Source organism: Mastigoproctus giganteus, chromosome 5, assembly GCF_048544385.1.
Source record: "Mastigoproctus giganteus isolate SK-2022 chromosome 5, ASM4854438v1, whole genome shotgun sequence".
Lineage (NCBI taxonomy): Eukaryota > Metazoa > Arthropoda > Arachnida > Uropygi > Thelyphonidae > Mastigoproctus > Mastigoproctus giganteus.
The window spans coordinates 66,481,671-66,497,445 of NC_143579.1; the positions used below are offsets into that span (position 1 = coordinate 66,481,671).

At 39.2% G+C, this 15,775-nt stretch overlaps 1 protein-coding gene across 4 annotated transcripts in view; it reads left to right on the forward strand.

The window, feature by feature from the left end:
• LOC150085459 (protein quick-to-court-like) overlaps positions 1-15,775 on the forward strand; it is a 118,582-nt gene that overhangs the window by 20,487 nt on the left and 82,320 nt on the right. The window contains exon 1 of one of the 4 annotated variants that reach the window (XM_090373267.1): positions 13,729-13,781. The exons of the other annotated variants lie outside the window; for them this stretch is intronic. The gene's annotated coding sequence lies outside the window, so the exon portion shown is untranslated. Of the gene's footprint in view, positions 1-13,728; positions 13,782-15,775 lie in introns of those variants that run through there. 4 annotated transcript variants of the gene reach the window in all.

The following is a 15,775-nucleotide window of genomic DNA, read 5'->3' on the forward strand; positions in this document are numbered from 1 at the left end:
GAAATCTATTGTGTATGAATCGCATGTGGAGACGGAAATGGATCTCGTGGTGAGACTCGTCTGCGTGCTGCTACTGTCAAAGAAACTCCAGGTGTGTTTGTCCATTTCCAATAATCCCTGCTGCATCGGTGTCACGCATGCATCGCGCCTCATGGTGGAACCTTCGCGCATCTGTTGTAACATCATGAAATGCATCCATCTTGTACTCTATTGTTAATATTATGTCAAATAAATGTTTGCCACTAATTACTGTCTTGTGTCATTTGTGCTTCTTGTGCCTCTGCTACTACTTTCTCGTGACGTTTCCGGTTATGGGTGCCTATGCGATTCACATTCCTTTAGATCAGGGGTGGGCAACTTTTTTCGTCAGCGGGCCGAATGAAATTTTCGTATCATGATGCGGGCCGAATGAAATTTTCGCATCATGGTGCGGGCCGGAATAGATTGAACGATTTAATAAAAAAAATCAGAACCTAAAAAATGTTATATTACTTGAATTACCAAATTATTAATGTATTTTAAAAAAATATATCTGAATGTCCAATTATCATTGAAAATGCGGCATTCGGCATCAATTTTTCTTTTTTTTTTTAATTGTCTCATTTTATGGGCTATAAATTATATTAAATTAAAAATTGTAATAATTAGAAAAGGCATAAAACATAAAATATCTCGCACCAATATTATTTTTTTCAATAAGAAGTCAAACCCAAAGGAACTTCGTTCGATCGATGCTACAATAATAATTAGGAAATAACTCTTTGACGCTGCCTAGAATCACTTGGTTACTGTTGTACTGGCCGCGATTCCCGATTGAACCGAATTAAGCCGAACGTTTACGGCGAGTGTAGTCAGGTATGGATTTTCTATATGTATGCATTTACCGAGGGGGCCGGATTCAACATCGTCGCGGGCCGGCTGTTGCCCACCCCTGCTTTAGATGTTACCTACCTCTCCTAAACGTTTGTACCAATATTTTTGAGACACCCTGTTTATGTATATGCTCACATTATATATATATATATATATATATATATACAGGGTGTCTCAAAAATACACGTCATAACTTTAGGAATGAGTTCCTCATATGTATACAATAAAAATATTTTATGCCAACATAGTTCTGGAAATGCTTGGTTCCCAAGTTATTAACCGGAATGTCTTATCTCCCGCAGATGATTTCCTTCGTCACAAGGTACTGACAGAATCCGGTGGATTTCCATTCCGACCATGTACTCAAATCAGGAGCAAGCGGATATGCACTTTATGTACGGTTTGGCAGACGGCAATACTCTGGAGGCTCGTCGTTTGTACCACTAAAGGTTCCCAGAAGGAAGATGTCCTGACAGGAAAACGTTTGAAGGTATCCATCGCCGCCTTTGTGAACATGGGACCTTTACCCCTTGTGCAGCCGACGGAGGACGACTAAGATCTACGACTCCTGAAGTAGAGGAGGAGATTTTGGATGTTGTCCTCTGTTGGCAGCACGAGGTGTAAAGGTCCCATGTTCACAAAGGCGGCGATGGATACCTTCAAATGTTTTCCTGTCTGGACATCTTCGTTCTCGGAACCTTTCGTGGTACAAACGATGAGCCTCCAGAGCATTGCCGTCTGCCAAACCGTACATAAAGTGCATATCCGCTTGCTCCTGATTTGAGTACATGGTCGGAATGGAAAACCACCAGATAAGACATTCCGGTTAATAACTCGGGAACCAAGCATTTCCAGAACTATGTTGATATAAAATATTTTTATTGTCTACATATGAGGAACTCATTCCTGAAGTTATGCCGTGTATTTTTGAGACACCCTGTATATACACGCTTGAAAAAAGACAGGATGATCCTCTTCACTACTGAAAAAATTTAATCTTAAAAATGGTAGTGTTTATGCCTAGAGAGGGCTATAGACTTAAGCAAGAGAGAGAGTGTTGTAAAATCTTTTAAGTAAACCATGTTCCATGGAGGCCGTGGGACCTTTTAGATTCGCGGGTATCACAGTGAATATAGTCGCCCACACCAGGTGAAAAATGACCGGGTTCGAATCCCTTCAACGGCGCAAAGAATTGTTATGGGCTTTTTTACATCGTGGCTGAGTCAGTTTCAGGTGGAGGTTTCCTCTCGGATTTTTCTTTCAGCAACAGGCAACTCGACCTCAGAAATATGCAATTTGCAGGCACAATATCACCTCATAGTCTTAGTTACTTTGGTGTTTAAATCACACCCTCTACTACTACTGGGCTTTTCAGTAATGTGAAGAAGCTGTTTGAAAAGGAGAAGACATCACAAACATGACTTTCATGCCATATCCTTGATTTCATCACATTTTCAGAATGGCTTTTTAGAGTCCCCCATTTGAACCTACAGATAACGGAGCCATTGCGGTTGGCATAGTGGTTACAATCGCCTTGATTACACACATTGGTGAGTAATTTTTTTTTATCCTTTTCTTTCCCAAAAACTCAATGTTTTCTTGTCAGGAACCAAGTGATAAAACCATAGAATACAAGCGATTTATTGATACGATATACACTCCTCGTTGCCTTGGTTGCTTCGACAGAAATTGAAAGCAACAACCCAACAGATTCTGGTCAGAACTAGCACTCACGTCATGCTATAAGAAACATTCTAATATTGATACTCTGAATGACCATTGCGAAGAGTATAGTTGGATTTGGTTATTTTGCAATTGCATCTCATCAGCTAATGCCAGGAGGCATCGATATCCAATGTGTTTAAATTGCCTGTATGATATGCTCAGTTTTCCTCTTTTATAGATGAAAAATCAAGTCTCCGAGAAAAAACTGCGCTACCTCGTCTGAGACTGTCAACTCAGGCATGGTGTAAAAGAAGGTCCATAAAAATTCGTCCCATTGAAAGGGATTCAAACTACGGCCATTTCCACAACGTATGACAATGGTCTTAGGTTCGAATAACTAGTCATCCTAGGGGGAACAAGAAAACAATCCTGATATTCGCATTCCGATGTTGAAGAACTGTGGCATGGCAATACAAAATAACCAGTGCTTTAAATGATAGGTCGTTGTCAGCACAATAATTTTGAATCTCGGAAACAAAATCATGGGTGAACTAATCTTCCAAAAGCAATGTAGTCACCCAAGCTTCGGATTTTGATTTCCAAATGACTAGAAGAATTTCCATCAGGAAAGTCTTTGGCGTTCTTTCTCGGCACAGTCGACCAAGACCAGCATGGGATTTAATTTTCAGTCACTTACAGCATTAGTCCTAAACGACAAAGCCAGTCGAGCTTTAGCTGTTTTGAATTCGGGTATTGACTTTTCTTCCTTCCTGATGTAAGTCCTCGATGACATTTTCTTCCAGAAAAGTTCGGGTTCGTCGACGTTGAATATCTTCCGAGAACAATACCGTTCTCACTTTGCTGCTTTCGTATCAGCGGCTGGCTTCTTCCTGGACTCGAATAAAAACTAATTGTCAAACTAATAGAGTAAGCATATCTGTGAAATGATCCAAACCTCCCAAACACTTCCTGGTTCATTTCACAAATATACGTGGTCTCAATTCTGATCTCAACGATGTCCATTTCCACTTCCAGTCTGCCAAACCCCATGTACTTTTTCTGACAGAACTTCAGTTATCGGTTGATTCAAATACTGCTCAGCTCAAGTTATTCGCTGTATGATTCCTTTTGCTTCAAAGGTGGTACTTGTGCATATGTCCATTCCGATATTCCCTGTCAGAGACTTAGTAATTTGGAATCTCCTCTTTTCGATCTTCTCTGGCTTAAAATCTCTCTACCTCATTCTGTCAAATTCATCTGTTGTCTCTACCGTTCTCCCAACTCCACTAATCACTTGGAGCTCTTTCCATTCCTCTATTTGCAACTTGACTTTCTCCAGTCCAACTTTCCTAAGAGTGAGGTAATTTTCCTTGGTGATTTTAATGTTCACAACTCCAGCTGACAACGACCCAGATGGTCGAAATGCTGAGGCTTTTGCAATTACTAATAACCTCACACAGATTGTTCATTTACTTCCCAGAATACCGGATAATCCTAACCATACAGCCAACACGCTTGATATTTTTCTCACAAACAACCCTTCTAAGTACACAGTTGAAGTGAGTGGACCTTAGGCACCTCAGATCCCAACTTGATGATTGTCTCTTCTCCAATGGAGCCTTTATCTCATGGCTATTCCCAACATCGCGTTTTTGGCATTACAAGAATGCAAAATGGGATGACCTGCGAGACTTCTTTTCTTCTTTTCCACGGTCGGATTACTGTTTCAAAACTTCTGATGTCAACGGTTGCTCAGATCGTGTCAGTGAAATTAATCTTGTAGAAATGGGATCCTTTATTCCACACTCCACTTTAAAATCTCGTCCTTTATCTAAACCTTGGTTTTCCAATAAATGTGCTAAGGCTGTTCAAGAGAAGAATGTTGCATATCGTATTTGGCTTGTTTCGAATTCTTCAGTTTCATTTTCTGCCTACACCAAAGCTAGCAAAAATTGTAAAGCAGTTATTAATCCGTCCAAACTAGAGTTTGAACAGGCTGAGTAGAAAACTTGCTTCTTGCCCTAATGGTAGCCGAGCATTCTGGTCTCTTGCCAAAGCTATTGGCCGCAACTTTTGCCCACCTCTGTTCAAACCAGATGGTTGTTGTCACTTCGGCCAAGGATAAAGCTGATCTGCTAGTATACTATTTTTTCTTCCAACTCACGTATTAATGAGCTGGTAAAACACCTTCCAGCATTCCCAACACGCTCCATTCAATGCCTCCTGTGGTCGTCCATCAAAAGGATGTCAGAAGGATTTTGACGAATCTTGATGCTAAGAAAGCTGCAGGTCCTGATGGTATTTCTCTAATTGTTCTCAAAACCTGTTCTCCTGAACCTACTTCTGTTCTTTGCCACCTTTTTTCACTTTCTTATTCCAAAGGTGTTTTTCCTTCTACGTGTAAATTTGCTGATATCCAGCCAGTTCCTAAAAAGGGTGACAAATCCCTCCCATCCAATTATCGTCCCATTTCAATTACTTCTATTCTTTCTAAAGTACAAATTAACCGCCAACTCTTAAACTACCTAGAAACCTTCAGTCTGATCAATGATCGCCAATATGGATTCCGTCAGTGTCGATCCACTGGTGTTATTCTGGCTTGTGTTACCCATTTATGGACTAGTTCAATGGAAAAGTGCGGAGAAACACAAGCAGTTGCTCTTGACATCTCAAAGGCTTTCGATCGTGTTTGGCATAAAGGTCTTCTAAACAAGCTTCCATCTTAAGGTTTGCCAACTGTTTTTAGTAATTGGTTATCCAGTTTTCTCTCTGATCGCTCACTGAAGGTGATTGTAGATGGCTCTCTGTCTTCCAGCTTCTCCACTAATGCCGGTGGCCCCCAAGGTTCAGTTCTTTCCCCCACTCTTTTCCTCTTGTATATTAATGACCTTCTTCCATTGACTGGAAATCCTCTCCACAGTTTTGCCAATGATAGCAGATTGCATTCCACTTTCCAGTTTGGGAAACCCTACTCTGCTGAATTAGCTTCATCTGCTCGAATATCCGCTATGAATTCAATTCCTTAAATGCATATCTCGAGGTAATTTTACAGTGGGGCAAAGACAACTTAGTTGATTTCAATCCTTCTAAAACTCAGTCTTGTTTTATATCTCACAAAAAGGATTCTTCTGCTCCTATGCTTATCTTTGGTGACATTCGATTTCTAGGTAAGATGATATATCTCTTTTGGGGATTACCCTGACTTCTAATCTCTCTTGGCACAAGCACTTTACAAATATTGTTTCCTCTGACTCTAAAAAACTTGGTTTTCTCTTGCGCTCTCTGCGTTACTTTTCTTCCAAGCAGCTGTTCACTCTGTATAAATCGCAAATCCGCCCTACCATGGAATATTGTTCCCACATCTGGGGCGGTGCCCCCAAAACCTCTCTCTACCTTCTAGATTCCATTCAGAAGAGGGCAGTTAGGTTAATTAAAGTAAAGACCCCCTCTCTAACAGAATCTCTCCACTCTCTCTCTCACTGATGTACTGTTTCTGCTGCATGCCTTTCCTACAGATACTTCCATGGACACTGTTCTTCTGAATTGGCTTCTGTAATTCCCGCTCTCTCTTTCAAAACAGTCCGAACACGTGCCGCTACCAGCTAACATCCATTTACTGTCCAACTTCAAACTCACAGAACCAACTTTTCATCTTCTCGTTTATTCAGTCAACTGCCGTTTTCCGGAACAGCCTTCCTTCATATGTCTTTCCTGAAAATTACAGTCTACAGAAGTTCAAGTCTAATGTCAAGAAATATCTTCTTTCGTCTTCTCAACCTCGTTAGAGAAGTACCGTATATGTCTACTTTTTATTTGAACAACATTTAAATTTACTGTTTTTTAAGGCTCCTCGTAGGTAGCACAGTTGGTAGAATCGCCGCCCTCCCCACACCGTGTGGGCAAGACCCTCGCCTGAGGAGTCGGTCTCAGGCGAGGGTAACATGGATTTTTCCTCACAAAAATTTGGGTTTTTCGTCCCGCAAATAGAAAAAACCGAATGGCATCAGACACTAAGGCCATATTGCTCCACACATATATGTGTGGAGCAATATGGCCCCTACCATAATCCCCCTAAAATCCTACCATAACAATAATACAATAGACTTTCGAAATAACGGTACCTTCGGGGTCTCAAAGTACCGCTATTTGATTTTTCCGTTATCCAGAAAGTTGTATTTTTAATGTATTTAATGCAGAAATAATAAGGCCAAATTAGAAATAGAGAGATTAAGAATTAAATTTTATTAACTGCACGTAAAAAAAACATAAACATGTTGACGATCCAATGTTATATTCTGCCATTAATACACTTCTGCTTACGCCCCGTTCTATTTTCTTTATTATATCAAGTTTAGTCTGCACGGTAGCACAGTGGTATCGTCACCATCCTCCTCACACCGGGTGAAAAAGGCCCGGGTCCGAATCCTGTCGATGACGCGAGGAACTTTTATGGACATTTTTCACTCCTTGGCTGAGTTAGTGGATCTGAGGCGTAGATAGCAAGGTTTTCCCCCCAAGAAACTTGGGTTTTTCGTCCAGCAGAACAACACACACAATTTACAGACACAATACACATACAATTAATTCCGGGTAACCCTAATGTAATATTTTGGATTATATCAAGTTTGTCACTAAGCTTTAATGTTATTCTTCTTTTCTTCTCTGTATGAGGTTTATTAACTTTAGGAGCCATAGTGAGGGGTTTTTAATTTAAAATAAATGTAAAACAGCGGTATAATCCGTGATTTTACCCCAGTGGCTCAGGTGAGTATGGGCTTGGCACGCCCAGGGTCCTGAGCTGGATATCATCATTTTTCTCTCTTTTGGTGATTCCTATTTCTCTCTCTCTCTCTCTCTCTCTCTCTCTCTCTCTCTCTCACAGGGTACTCAAATTACTTTTGGCTGGTGCAGCATAAGCCTCACGCTTCCTTGCACCATACAGCTAATAATCATATGAGTACAGAATTCACTTTGTAATGGTGAATGTAAACAAATACAGTAATCATGTGACGCCGTTTTCTTTTTTTTTTTGGCACTCACTGTAAGACATTTGTGCTGTATTTATACATCTGATCTCAATGTGCCGTTATTTCGACAGTCAACTGTATAACAACTGATTTTTAAATGCAATGTTCTTACATCTTAGACGGGAAGATCATAAGAGTGCCTATTTAGGGGAGGGGAGAATTTTTAGCTCAAAAAACATTGAGAAATTCTGGCCTAAGTGGGCATTCTGCTTAAGATACATTAACATAACTTTCATTTTTGATGACTTTGGAAAAAATCAGAATTCTCCTTTGGTTTTCATTAATACCGCTTAATTCAACAATCTTCACACATTTTTGAATTGACAACTCTGTATCTCTTAATTTTAGGTTGATGCAATTTAAACTTCGCTTTCTTATTGTCTTTATTAATGCTATTGCAGATAATAAAATTTTTGAAAAAAATTATATATACTACATGAACTTTAACGTCGATTTTTCTTTGTGTTGTGAATGATTCTTTCCGACAGTCAATATGTTAAATTATGAAACTTAACATGCTTTAAAAAGCATGTGAAAATTGGATTGATCTATTGGAGTAAGTTATACATTTCAGATGTGTTTAGTTTTCTCTTCCCCCCCCATCCTCTCCTTGTTCTGTTTTTTCGGAAGAATTAAGGGGGAATTCTTTAGGACTTATTCGTTTATTGTATCTTGACATTCTCTCGGACTGTTTTTTGCTGTGCTGACTGATCCTATTACTGGAATTAGGTAGTCCCTGGGGGCCCTTGCGCACGTACTTTTTAGAAGACCAAAAAATAAGGTCGCAGTGATGAACAGCAGTTGTATTCTTCCCCCAGAGCATTTGCTATCTTGGGGGGGGGGGGGGTCCCTGGAGCAAATGCGCCTCATTAAATCTAGCCTTGCCTGAGCGGAGTAAATTCTACTTCACACTAAAGTAGCCTGGGTAAAGGTTGAAATGGAAGTTACTGATGCATGCTTATGTTTAAAATAAGTTTGCTGGCTGAAAATTCTTTGCTTTGTTCCAATCTAAAACTAGTGGAGGGAACAACCTAACAAAATTAATTCACACTTACAGAAACAAGTTTTTCGATCCTTGGTCTACTTCATTACGTGATAAAGGCTGTACTTCCTCCAAAAGTTGACATACTGTTGTCCTATGAAGATCAATTACTCACTTCCAGAAAAGAGAAATTTTTTTTTTTTGCGCAGTGCATCCTTATATGGTTCCTATTATTTTACAAATGGATTTAAATTTTGCTATTATTAGCTTTATCAGTAATGTGTACAATATACACTAGTATGAATATATCCTTTTCCAAACTGATGTGTAAACCACAAATCAAATTGATGGTATAAATAGATTATTTGCTCCATCCCCAATCTGATCAAAATCCTTGTAATTGATAGATAAGGCATACGATTATTTGCACAGAGCAAATGAGATTATTTGCTCCATCCCCAGTGTGATCAAAATCCTTGTAATTGATAGATAAGGTATACGAGTAAGGTATACGAGTAAAGGAACAGAATGGATCTGCTGCAATCTCTGAAATACGAGACTTAGAATAGAAAATAGATAAGGAAGCATTATACTCCTGTTTTCCCAATCCCATTGTGGTCTCTCTCTCTCTCTGTCTTATACCTTATATAACAATATGCATTACTACTTTCATGTTTGGGCTGACTGATGATGTGACAACAAATTATTGTTATCAACAGTAGCTTGCATTCTTAGTCACACTAGTTGGAGAATGTTATGTGTGTCAAGCCCTTGAAATATAAATTTTGTATTTATATTTCTCATTCACTCTTGATTTTTTAAGGAGTCCTTATGTGCTGTAATGTAATAACTAGATCGTATGTGTAGCTTAGCTTAATTTTCAGCACTCACCTCATGAGGTGAGTGCTGAAAATTAAGCTAAGCTATACATACGATCTAATTTCTCATTCACTTGACTGTCTTAGTTTTATGTCACGTTTATGCTCCTCAAATTGGGAAAGGCTAATTATATTTCTTATGTTAAAAGTGCAATCGTACAGTCGTGCACGAATGAGGCTTAGATTAAGCCTGAGCAACCCAGTTCATCTTATGAGTCATTTGGGGAGGGGGGGGAGAATATGGTGATGAAGGGCTGCATGAGAAAGTAAAATTCTTGGTTTTTGTTGTAACAGCAAAGTTTATTTAATAAGAAATTTGCTCTGTTTTACCGATAGATTTTCCTTATTGACAATGAGCTTTGACACTTCGGCTTTAGCAAATTTTGCTTTGGTATTAAATAACTGTTGACAAAAAAACATTTGCAAATAGTACCGACTATTTTTGCAGGAAAGTTTCTGAAGTTTGAAAACTTGTATTTTTTTAATTTATAAGTGCCTATAAAAAAGTACTGAAACTGATTAAATAACAAATAAAATTACTTACACAGCGTTCGAAGTCATCTTCTTCAAAGTAGCCGTTGGTGACCGAATAACTTTTATTGAAGCATGCCTGAAAAACCTTAAGGAATGGCTCTTAGTATTATCGTCATGCTTCCAATAATGTCGTCGCCGTTGTCAAATTTTCTTGCTTGAAGTTGAGCTTCCAGTTTAGGAAGGAAGAAGAAATCACAGGGGATCATATTGAGAGAGTATGCAGGAAGATTGTGTTTTGTCAGATGCTCTACGGATGGGCCAGTATTGGAACGATTATTATCATAATAATGAGGCCAGGTGCCACTTTCCCATTGTCAGCCTTCTTACCAAATCAGACACACGCTCTGGAGCCTTTCGATAGAATGTTTAGCTCACAGATTTTATGTATTTATTACATCGTATCTTATATCATATGATTATTATTGTATAAATATAATCGCACAGCAAGCCAGTCAGTCTGTGAACAGGCGGATATGTGCGTCATACGGGCTAAAAAACTCGGAATAATTCACTGAGGGAAAACTCTACTCCTTTCGCTTGAGTTTAGCTAACTACATCTCCGGTTGAAGTGGTCTTTAGGAATTCCTCCAGTCTCCCACGGGATTCCAACCCAGACCTCTCCAAACGAGTGGCAAATGGCGAAACCACTATACCGTTATGATGAACTTGGAAGTACTGCTGTTTAAAAAAAAAAAAGTAAGAAAAGCCGCTCCTCCATTCCCAAAACGATAAGGAAATGCGAAGAAACAGGCGTTTTGTGTGTGTAGCTTCCGGCACAGGATGCCATCCAATTGCGAAAGCGATTGCTGAGGTTATCGCTGTTTCTGTGGTATCACATGAAATGCGCACTCATCCAATAGTGCCGTATCGACAACTAGATATTCTATGGGCAACAAGCCGCAAAGTACCTCGATTCCTTCATCAATGGTTTACATGAGATTTATCTTCTGCACGAGTTAACTCCATGTGATTTCCGAATACGCACCGACTTTGCTCTACTGATTCTGACTAGGATGAAAATGGATGACGTGTGACCTTTGAACCTATTATGGACTAATGCAGCTCATTTCTGCCTGGAGCGGCAGCGTGTATATCCGTAATTTTCGGTTATGGTAAACGTCTTGGCGTGTTTTTATCAGCAGAGTTCCACTCCAATGTCCACATTACTTTTTGGTGTGGGTTCACAACAGACTTCGTAATTGGACCATTCTTCTTCAAGGAGGTTCGAGTACATTGTGTCGAAGTATAACTTCACAATATGAGAGATGCATGATGGTGTATAAGATGAATTAAGACTAATATGCATTAAGGGCTATGCCCCAGGCTGCAAGACCGTTACTTCATAACCGTTTTGCCATCATTACATCACCCACCCACCGAAAAAGGGCCAAATAGTCCTGAAGCGGTGCCGTCTGGGTGGTGGTATCTGCTGGGAATAAGTAACAAGTCTTCTCCTTTTGGTGAAAAAAAAAAAAAACTATTATTTTTAGGTCACCCGAATAATGAAATCCATCTGCCGTGCTGTGTATCTTATGTCTGTTAATTGCGTGTGTTCTATGGTCGATTTGTCTGTTTGTTGGACGAAAAATCCCAGTTTCTGGGGGAAAATCCTTGCTATCTACGCCTGAGACCGACTAACCGAGCCACGTAGTGAAAAAAGCCCATTAAAGTTCTTCGCGTCATCGACGGGATTTGAACTCGGGCCTTTTCCACCCGGTGTGGGGAGACGGTGACGATACCACTGTGCTACCCACGCAGACATTCTTTTGGTGAAGCGTTACTTATTCGAAGTAGTGCAATATTATGGCAACTCGTTGTGAAGATATTCACAATATGAGATACAACTTAAATGATGCCGCTTTTACATAAATTTGCTAATTCAGAGTTTAGCTGTGTACTAATGTGATGCATTTGAACTAACTTGTAGTTTAATTCTCTTGCAGCCTGAGGCATAAGCCCTTAATGCATTTTAATATTTTGAAATATTATTCATTAATACTGAAAAAAACGTAACAAACAACCAATTAGGTATGAATTGTGACTTTTGCTGCTGAGCTTCTTGAGCGAGTCTCTCAACATCAGGCGAATATGCCGTAATTTTCATCTTTAAACATGCTGAGAGACTCGTATTGTTTAGACTCTTTCTTGATTTATTTTTAAATAGTTCATGTTCGAAAATATTTGCCCGCAGAAATGTGTCGAACCAAAAACTTATAGAAGTTCAAATGCAAACATTTTAAAATTTCTATATACGTATCCGATAAGCTACTCCACGCATCGAACACAATTCGGTCTTGCTTTTTCAACTAACCTATCGCCGTCCATTTGTGTAGAATTGCAAGGGCAGCAAAATTGCATTTGCCTCTCCAAAACCTTAATTTCAGTTTTAAGGCATTTTAGTCTTGCACTCCACATGTCCTTGATTTTTAAGTCCTCTAACTCCATTTCAAATTATGCTTCATGTGGGCTAAAAGTTAAAGGGCCACAGTTACATGCTCATAGAGCAGCATGCGGCTGGCGAGCCGCGGGTTGCTGACCCCTGCCTTAGTGAAATGAAATCACTTCATTTATAGACCTTCAGAAAACGTATTTTTCAGAACTCTGACTTTTGTATTTGTTGTTTTTTTTTGTTTTAGTGAACATCTCAGAACTCCAAAATATGTTGAATAAAAAGCTTCAAGGAGAAATTACATTACACAGTCAAGTCAACAGAAAAGTTATAATTAATATAAATTTTCAAATTCTACATAATTTGCTATTTGCTCATGGCGTTTCCTAAGTTGACTTTTCCAAAACTGAAGTCTCGCCCTTTATCAGATTTTTCTTCCTTACTGTGATGCAATTTCTTCTTTTTGTAATGCCCCCCCCCCCAAAAAAAAACCGACAGAAAGGCAAACGTCAAACAGACTTCTGATACAGGCGTTTTCCGATGGTCCTTAAATGAATTTGTTTCATTTCATAAGAAATGTTTTTCTAAAATGTTTTCTTCTGCCTATCCAACTGTTTTGTGAATTGTGTACTTTTTAAAAAATTTGCATCATCTGCGTATTTCAAATCCGATTCGTACAACTACAGTTGAAATTGGCAGTGTTTAAGTTCCCAAGATTTTGACAACATAAAAAACTAACAAACTTTCTAAATTAATTCCGAATAGAGATATAGGAGTTTTACATGTTATTATCTTAGGTAGCGCTGTGTTCCAACAGGATAAGATAATAACATGCTTAAGGAGTAAGGCGCGCTTTTTAGGAACATACAGTAATTATGGAATTGCTAAGGACAGTTTTCACCAAATTTGCTTTTTTCTAAATTATTTATTTATTTTTTTTTTATTGTAAGTCTCAACGAGGTATATCCAATTATGTATGTAGCATGTTACTTATCTGGCAGCACTATCACTGATCATACTAAAATTTTGAAAGAACATTAAATTTCAGTGCATTACATGGGATGGCTTTATTTCACTTTAACTTACCTTTAGACCTTGAAATTAACTGTGTGGTGAAGAATGGAAAGTGAAATTAAAATTTACATTAACTAAAAATAATTTCCAAACAGAAAGTGCTAACTTTCTTATAAAGTTCAGTAGAGCCTGTGTTAATTTTAATATGCAATATATCAGTGATTCATTCGATTATTTTATTTTATTTTTTATTTTTTGTATGAAACTGATTTTAGGAAATAATAAAGAGAATTTTATTTTTAGAAATTTATTCATATCGGTTCTTAAATAAACGTGATACTGTGAGATTTTATTGTTCACTCCAGCAAGCAGGGCTAGTTAAAATTACCTAGAAACGGGAACTAGGAAGCTTGATACAGGTGAGTAGTTTATCCCGAAATAAACTTGCTAAATCCATTAGCTATTAAACTGTGAATATTTTGAAGTGGAAACGTACTTTCGTTTAGAAACCAACCCAAAAAACAAACAAAAAACAACAACTATATATAGTATATATATTTAGCTTCTTTGCTAACTTGCCTTTCAGGCAACTTTAAACTGTAAAATCCTCCATGTAACATTAGGGCAGAAGTGGTAAACCATTAGCACTAGCGCGAAACACAATTTGGTTGTTTTGGGTGCTTCGACTTTGAGTGCTCTAGTTCATAATAGCATGCTAGTTAACACGACTTTTATTGCGTACTATGTCTGTATAAGTCATGTGTCCACGAGCTGTTTTAACGTTGCGTGAGATATAAAATGGGGAATCATACTACAAATAATCACCGAAATTTTTTATAAGATGGCAAAGTCGTTACCTTATAAGGTGACGACATTGGCCATCTTATAAGAACATTCGGAGATTATCGCGAACCCCTACGAGTATCTCTACTGATCCCCAGGTGTCCAGCACTCTTGGGTAGCACAGTTGGTGTAATAACCGTCTTTCCCACACCGAGTGGAAAAGACCTAATTTCGAATACCATCAATGATGCGAGGAATTTTTATGAGCCTTTTTCACAACGTGGCTGAGTTAGTCGGTCTCAGGCATGGGTTTTTCGCGCAGCAAACAGCAAATCGACCACAGAACACAACGAAATTTACAGACATATATACGACGCAATATAGCCTAAGTTGCTGATACGCCTAAAACCTACAACAACAACCCAGGGGTCGGCGTACCACAGTTTGAGAAACGCTGGGCTAACTAAATCATCCACTGAAGCGACTTTTAAGAATTCCTTCAGTCTCCGAGGAATTTGTACCCAGACCCTCCTACAGAAGGATTCGGGTTCGAAGTGGGTGCTGCAGCCATCACAGGCTTACTTTAAATCAAGGCTCGGAATGGACTGGAATAGGGTCAATAAAATATTTTATTTACTTTATTAGCGCAATATAACCAGTAAATGCTTTATACCGCCCGGACGTATGAATCTGAAGATTCTATAAAAACTTTAGCAGCCAAATGAAATGGTGAACAAATGACCGTCCAGTGGTGTGCAGCCTTTAGCACGCTTAATATGGCGTTATATTCAGCTGGTGGGCTTTGAAAGGGATCGAATCATTGTTTGTCAGAAGCTGGACAGTGAACACTGTAAATCATCAATCATGTGGGTCGTGTTGTCATAACAGTTGGATTCTGTTGGAAACAATGGGCACAGGGAAGTACTCGAAAAACGTAGTTAGGGCTCTGGTAGCATCAAAAGAACGTTAGAATGGAATGATCGACTAATCCGCCTCCCAGTGACAGGAAATATCTTATAATCCTCCAACTTTTCAGCATCTTAACGCATCCCTATCTGCGCATGTGTCGGGGAGCACGAGTAGCAGACGACCAAGGGCAGTGGGGCTGCATGCAGTCTCATATCTACGCCTGAGACTGGCTAACTCAGCCACAGAGTGAAAAAACACCCATTAAAGTTCCTCGCGTCATCGACAGGATTCGAACCCGGGCCTTTTCCACCCAGTTTGGAGAGGACGGTGACGATACTACTATGCTACCGCGCAGTGTTCCAACAGGGTAAAGTGTAAAGTGTGTTTGGTGTCAAGCAGCACCAGGGGTTTCCCCCATCTCCGCATTGCTTGCATTGTGATGGGTGTGCCAGTTTACTGGAAATGCCAGAGATTCAAAAGTGTATGGATATTGTACATGTGTAGTGTCGTGTACCGTTGTTCATCTGGTCATTTAGCCGCTGGACCCCTACTGAGGCCCAACGTTGCCCCACTTTAGCCCCCGTGGAGGCAGACCAGGAAACATCAGTCGACTAAGATTTACTCTGGCAGGTCCTGCCACCTAATTTCCTGAGATTTCAGTGGCTAGGGCCTTAAAAAAAAAAAAAATATATATATATATATATACATGCTACACACAAAT